Here is a 7,688-nt window from a genome sequence, read left to right as displayed (position 1 = left end):
ACACTCTCCTCTAAAGAAATTCCAGGAAGTAGTCACCGCTACAGAATTGGTCAAAACAGATCTAAGCAACATAACTGAGCAAGAATTTAGGACATTTGTCATAAAATTAACTGCTGGGCTTGAAAAAGGCATGGAAGACATCAGAGAAGCTTTGCTACCGAGACTATGCACCTTAAAAATAGTTCTGATCAATGAAAAAATGCTATAAATGAGGTGCATAATAAAATGGAGGCGACCACTGCACAAATTGAAGAGGCAGGGAAAGAATAGGTGAATTAAAGGACACAATGATAGAAAAAGAGGAAACTGAGAAAAAGAGAGATAAATTGATCCAAGAACACGAAAGGAGAATTTGAGTACTGAGTGATACAATCAAAGGGAACAATATCTGTACCAAAGGAATTCCTGAAGAAGAAAGAAAGGGGCTGAAGGGATACTTGAAAAAATTATAGCCAAGAACTTCCCAATCGGGGGAAGGAAACAGACACTGAAACCAAAGAGGCACAGAGAACCCCTCAGACATCATTTGACTCGGTCTTCTGCATGATATATCAGAATGAAACTAGCAAAATATAAGGTTAAAGTGAATTCTGAAAGCAGCTATGGATAAAGGGAAAAGGGAAACCCTTCAAAGTAGTTGCAGACCTATCTACTAAAAGTTGTCAGGCCACACAGGAATGGCAGGAAATCTTCAATGTGATAAACAAAAAAAAATATGCAGCCAAGAATCCTTTGTCCAGCAAGCCTGCCATTCAGAATAGGAGTGATAAAGGTTTTCCCAAAGAAACAACAATGGAAAGAATTCATTACCACTAAACCAGCCCTACCACAAATCCTAAGGGGAACTCTGAGGGAAATGTTGCTAGGAACACAAGGTACCAGAGACACCACTACAAGTATGAATCCTACAGAGAACACGATGACTCTAAACCCATATACTTCAATCATAATAGTGAATGTAAATGGAATAAATGCTCCAACCAAATACCTTAGGATAGCAGAATGGATAAAAAAAATAAAATCCATCTATTTACTGTCTACAAGAAATTCATTTAAAACCTGAGGACAGCTTCAGATTGAACGTAACGGCATGGAGAAATATTTATCTTGCGACTGGAAGTTAAAAGAAACCCAGAGTAGCCATACTTATATCGAACAAGCTGGACTTTAAAGGAAAGGCAGAAACAAGAGATGAAGAAGAGCATTATACAATAATTATAGGATCTATCCATCAGGAAGACCTAACAATTATAAACATCTACACACCAAATTCAGAAGCACCCAAATACATAAAGCACTTAATCCAAACAGAAATTGATAAGAACGTGCTCTTGAGGAGGAATTTAAACTCACTCCACATACAGCAATGGATAGATCAACTAGACAGAAAATCACTAAAGAAACAATGGACCTGAACAACACATTGGACCAGATGGATTTGACAGTTCTGTTTATAACTCTACATCCTGAGGCTATGGAATTCACTCTCTTCTCAAGTGCGCCTGATACCTTTTCCAATATAGTACACAAACCGGGTCATAAAGGAGCTTTCCATAAATGTAAGCAAATTGAGATCATACCACGCACACTTTCAGATCACAATGCTATGAAACTTGAAATCAATCACAGGAAAAAGTGTGGAAAGCCTCCAAAAATATGGAGGTTAAAGAACACCCTACTTATGAATGAACGGGCCATTCAGGCAATTACACAAGAAATTTAAAAATAGATGAAAACAAATGAAAATGAAAATACAACAATCCAAACAGCAAAGGCAGTCCTAAGAGGAAAGTTTATTGCAATCCAGGCCTATTTCAACAAACCAGAAAAAGTGCAAATACAAAAACCTAACAGTGCACCTAAGGAAACTAGAAGGAGAGCAGCAAGAGCACCTCAAATCCAGCAGAAAAAGAGAAATAATAAAGATCAGGGCAGAAATAATCAATATAGAAACCAAAACAACAAACAAACAAACAATTGAGCAGATCAATGAAACCAAGAGATGATTTTTTGAAAAAAATCAAACTGATAATCGTCTAAACAGATTTCTCATAAAGAAAAGAGAGAACACCCAAATAGACAAAATCACAAATGAAAATGGATCTATTACAACCAGTCCCTAGGAAATACAAGCAATTATCACAGAATGCTATGAAAAATTATATGCCAATAAACTGGACAACCTAGAAGAAGTGGACAAATTCTGAAACACACATGCATTAACAAAATCAAACGGGAACGGATAGAAAATCTGAACTGACTCATAACCAGTGATGAAATGGAATCAGTTATCAAAAATATCCCAAAGAATAAGAGCCCTGGGCCAGGTGGCTTCCATGGGGAATTCTACCAGACATTCATATCAGATAATACCCAATATTCGTATAATACCCATTCTTCTGAAGCTATTTGAAAAAACAGAAATAGAAGGAAAACGTCTGGACTCATTCTACGAAGCAAGCATCACTTGAGTCCCAAACCACGCAGAGACCTAGCGAAAAAAGGGAAGTGCAGGCCAATATCCTTGATGAATACAGACACAAAAATATTCAACAGGATACTAGCAAATTGAGTTCAACAGCATAGAAAAAGAATTATCCATCATGAGCAAACTATTCAAGGGGAATCATTCCAGGGTTACAGGACTGATTCAATTTTTGCCAATCAATCAATATGATACATCACATAAACAAAAGAAAAGATTAAAACCATATAATCCAGTTGATAAATGCAGATAAAGAATTTGACAAAATATAGGATCCTTTCTTAATAAAAACCTTCAAGAATGTAGGCATAGAAGGAACTTACTTACACATCATAAAAGCCAGTTAAGAAAAGCCCACACCTAATATCATCCTCAATGGGGAAAAACTAAGAACTTTCCCCCTGAAATCAGGAACATGACAGGGATGTCCACTCTCACCACCATTGTTTAACATAGTGCTGGAAGTCCTAGCATTTGTAATCAGACAACAATAGGAAATAAAAGGCATCAGAATTTGCGAGGACAAAGTCAACCTTTCACTGTTCGCAGGTGACATGATACTCTATAGGGTAAACCTGACAGACTCCACCAGAAGCCTACTAGAACTAATCCATGAACTCAGCCAAGTCCCAGGGGACAAAATCGACGTACAGAATCAGCTGCATTTCTATGCACCAACAATGAAGCCACAGAAAGAGACATGAAGAGACTGATCCCATTCATAATTGCATGAAAAACCTAAAATACCTAGGAATAAACCTAACCAAAGATATAAAAGATCTGTATGATGAACACTATACAAAAATTACAAAGGAAATTGAAGAAGACACAAATGGAAAAACATTCCATGCTTATGGATCTTAAGAATAAACACTGTGAACATGTCATTATTACCCAGAGCAATCTACACATTCACTGCAATCCCCATCAAAATTGCACCAACATTCTTCTCAAAGCTAGAACAAAGATCCGAAAATTTGTATGGAACCACAAAAGACCCCAAATAGTCAACGTAATATTGAAGAAGAAACCAAAACAGGAGATATCACAATTTCAGATATTAGTCTCTACCACAAAGCTGTCATCATCAAGACACTATGGTACTGGCATAAAGACAGACACATAGACCAATGGAATAGAATAGAGAGTCCAGAACTGGACCCACAAGTGTATGGCCAATTAATCTTTTACTAAGCAGAATAGGGTATCCAATGAAAAAACAAAGACAGCCTCTTTAACAGATGGTGCTGGGTGACCAGGACAGAACATGCAGAAGACTAAAGCTAGACCACTTTCTTACACCATTCACAAAAAGAAACTCAACATGGCTGAAGGACCGGCATGTGAGACAGGAAGCCATCAACACCCTCGAGGAGAAAGTAGGAAACAGCCTCCTTGACCTTAACCGCAGCAATTTCTAACGTGACACATCCCAAAGGGCAGGGAATCAAGAGCAAACATGAACTATTGGAACCTCATCAAGATGAAAAGCTTTGGCACTGCAAAGGAACCATCAAGAAAACTAATAGGCACCCCACAGAATGGGAAAAGATAGTCGCAAATGACATAACAGATAAAAGGCTAGTATCCAAAATCTACAAGGAATGCACCCAAATTCCACACCCAACAAACAAAGAATCCAGTGAAGAACTGGGCAGAACACATGAATAGACACTTCCACCAAAGAGGACATCCAAATGCCAACAGACACATGAAACGATGCTCAGCATCACTCATCATCAGGGAAATGCAAGTCAAAACCACACTGAGATACCAGCTCATGCCAGTCAGAGTGGCCAAAATGAACACATCAGGAGACTATAGATGCTGGCGAGGGTGTGGAGAGATGGGCACCCTCCCACACTGTTGGTGGGAATGTAAACTGGTGCAGCCGCACTGGAAAACAGTGTAGAGGTCCCTCAAAAAAATTAATGATAGAACTCCCCGATGGCCCAGCAAAAGCACTACTAAGGATTTACCCAAGGGATACAGGAGTGCTGATGCATAAGGGGACATGTACCCCAATGTTCATAGCAGCACATTCAACAATACTCAAATCATGGAAAGAAGCTGAGTGTCCATCGACTGATGAATGGATTAAGAAGATGTAATTTATGTATACAAAGGAATACTACATGGCAATGAGAAAGGATGAAATCTGGGCATTCGACACTTGTGGGGACGAGCACTGGGTGTTTATATGGAAACCAACTTGACAATAAACTATAAAAAAAAACTGGTTCTAAATTCAAGGATTTAACCTTTTTAAAAAAACATAAGATTAAACTTTAACTATACATACCATATGCCCTTATAAAGTCCTAATCCTTATGCCTATTATCTCCAACGTCATTCTTCACTAACCAAGACATCAGCAACTCATTGTCTTTTTTCCACAATCCTATAACAAAAAGTGGCATCTGGTTTGTCCTTCAGAACCTTCTCATTTAACATTTCCTATTTTCTGTTCAAAACTATGACAGAAGACTGACCTAATGACAATCAGCCTACAATCACATTAACTGTAGAGGCTTTCATTTGATATGTTGAAAATTAGTGTGGGAAATCGCAGGCATGGCTGTCAAAGGCCTTCACACAGGTAAACAGCTGTAGCTAGACGTTAATGAAACCTTTGTTCTTAGCAGCATTTGCTATATTATTTAAGACCTAGTGGAAACAAGAATTTTATATATAAATTTTATCCAATTATACACATGCACACATATCATTATTGCTGTTCATATATAATACACATGCATGCAATCATGTAATAATCATATTGCATATAAGTTCCTGAATGTTACATCTACATGTACACATGTAACACATGTATACACTCACATATAAGAATAATACACTTATGCCCTTATAAATATATATACTGGCACATAGAGTAAAAAACAACTAGATTATTATAATTTTAAAAATTAGTAAAATGTTTTTAACTGGGTATTTTTCAGGTTGTCAAATCTTTCAGATAATTCACAAATTAAAAACGAAAGATACAAAAAGACATGTTTTACTGACCCTTCAATATTAAATTTTGCATCCCAAATATAACAAATATTTGGCTAGCACTTTATACTTTCAGGGAATTATATAAGTAATATAAGACGTCATTTCCATGACAAGGATTCAAATTTCATCAAGAAATTTTCTTCTAACTCAATAGCTTGGCTTTTTTCCCAACAATATTTTTAAGTGCATATTGATGAAGTGTTTTATTCTGTCAGTGTTCCATGGCACTTAAATTCCTGAACACTCTCATAAGGATTTTTCCTAGTTTTAAAAAATTACTTATGTAGTTTCGTCTAAGTTCTGAAAATACTGTTTTGTACCCATAAACATAGAACCTGGTCTTTGCCCTTTTATTAGTAACATTATGACTTTCCAATGCCCATCACCTTTAAAAATACACTTGGGTTTACAACAGATCACATGGTGCTTGCCCACCGACAAGGTTTACCACAACCAGGTCAACCATAATCTTCATGGTGTATTTTGGTGGCAAATTCTGGGCCAGCCACCAGACTCATGCAATGAAGTTTAATTAATAAATCAGGCTTCCTAAGCCTGATTCTTAATACTAAGAACATGAACCATATGTTTACAATATATGAATAATGAAAAGACATTATTTATTGCCATTAATTATTACCTAGAGGTTTAATGTTGATACAAGTAAACAAATACTCAAAACACAATTTCACCATGTCCAATGGGAGACAGGACTCAACATTTTTTGAGAGATGGAATTTTGTGATTTATATATAACAGGAACAACACTTAAAATTATTCCTTAAATGATTAAGAATAATAACTTCATATACTATAAGTAACATGCACGTATACATGTGAATATATATACTACACATACAAGTTTAGACTGGAAGCTGCCATTTACTATTGACATTTTGAGGATTTTATTCACATCAATTTATTGGGAAGATTATATTCTTGTTTAGTGGAGTATGATAGTGTCATGGTTAATTTTATGTGTCAATTCAACCGGGCCCAAGGTGCTAAGATATATGGGCAAACATTATTGTGGGTGTTTAGTGAGGGTGGTTTTGAATAAGGTTAACACTTAGACTGAGTAAAGACTGGTAGACTAAAGCAGCTTGCCCTCCTCAGTGAGGGTGGGCCTCATCCAATCAGTTGATGGCCAAGTCCTCCCTTAGGTAGGAGGGAATTCTTCCTGATGATTTTCAGACTGGGACATTGACTTTTTTCCTCCCTTCATATTGAAACTGAAATGCTGACCCTTCCTGGGTCTTGAAGCTGCCACCTTCATAATAGAACTATGGCATTTAGCTCATGCCTCCCAGACTAGAGTGGACCCATCAGTTCTCTTGGTTCTCTAGAAGGCTCTGAACCTACTGGCTCTGGATTATGTGAGCTTACTGTTTATAATAAATGGTGCTGGAGTTCAGCCCGAGCAGGTCCAGGGTTCCCTGAAGGATGGATTTTGTTGGTGAAACGGACAGATGAGAGAAACACAAGATTCTTTCTGATCAACAGGCAGGCTTCTCTGCACTGACTGAGACTCAGGTTTATTTATGGTCAAATGTATGGGGAATAGCAGAGACGTGGATTTGGTTAGACAATGACTTCTGATGATAAATTCTTCGATAAGTAACAATTTACCAGAACATAGATTTGTAGAAGATTCATGCATAATCTTTATCAATAGTGATTGAGGTAAGGGATTGAATGCTAATCATATGGGCAGGAAGGTATCCTTAGCATTCAAATAGAAGACAATGTTTCTAGCATAGCAAAGGCAAAAGTTAGTTCATTGTGAGCAGGGGTCAATAGCCTGTTTACTTGAGAAGCATAAGAAACGCAGGATTCTCCGCAAATGCAATGGTTGCTTCCATAATCACAAAAGAAGAAGTTCCTATAATAAGTTCCTCCACAAGGTGCAATCAGCATGTATTAGGGCCAGAATAAGGGGACACTTCACTCCAGATACCAATCAACAAGGGGCCTTGTGGGGGTGGGGGGTGTTGGTGCTCAGGCAAAAACAACTAAGTGGGTCATCATCTGATGGAAGGAGACCTTGCAAACCTGCCATAACCTATCAAGGAGAATTCTCAACTTGTGAGTCAGAATGGCTCCCGACAACAAATCCATTTAAACTTTTGAGGCATAAGAGCATATACATTGAGATTAACTTTGAATTATTCATTATCATCAGTAT

General features: G+C 37.4%; 1 protein-coding gene across 1 annotated transcript in view; it reads right to left on the bottom strand.

The window, feature by feature from the left end:
- The window catches only part of LOC115292540, a 41,513-nt gene that overhangs the window by 32,903 nt on the left and 922 nt on the right, over positions 1-7,688 (bottom strand). The window lies entirely within an intron of this gene.

Source organism: Suricata suricatta, chromosome 5, assembly GCF_006229205.1.
Source record: "Suricata suricatta isolate VVHF042 chromosome 5, meerkat_22Aug2017_6uvM2_HiC, whole genome shotgun sequence".
Classification (NCBI taxonomy): domain Eukaryota; kingdom Metazoa; phylum Chordata; class Mammalia; order Carnivora; family Herpestidae; genus Suricata; species Suricata suricatta.
This window is presented reverse-complemented; position numbering and strand designations above follow the sequence as displayed.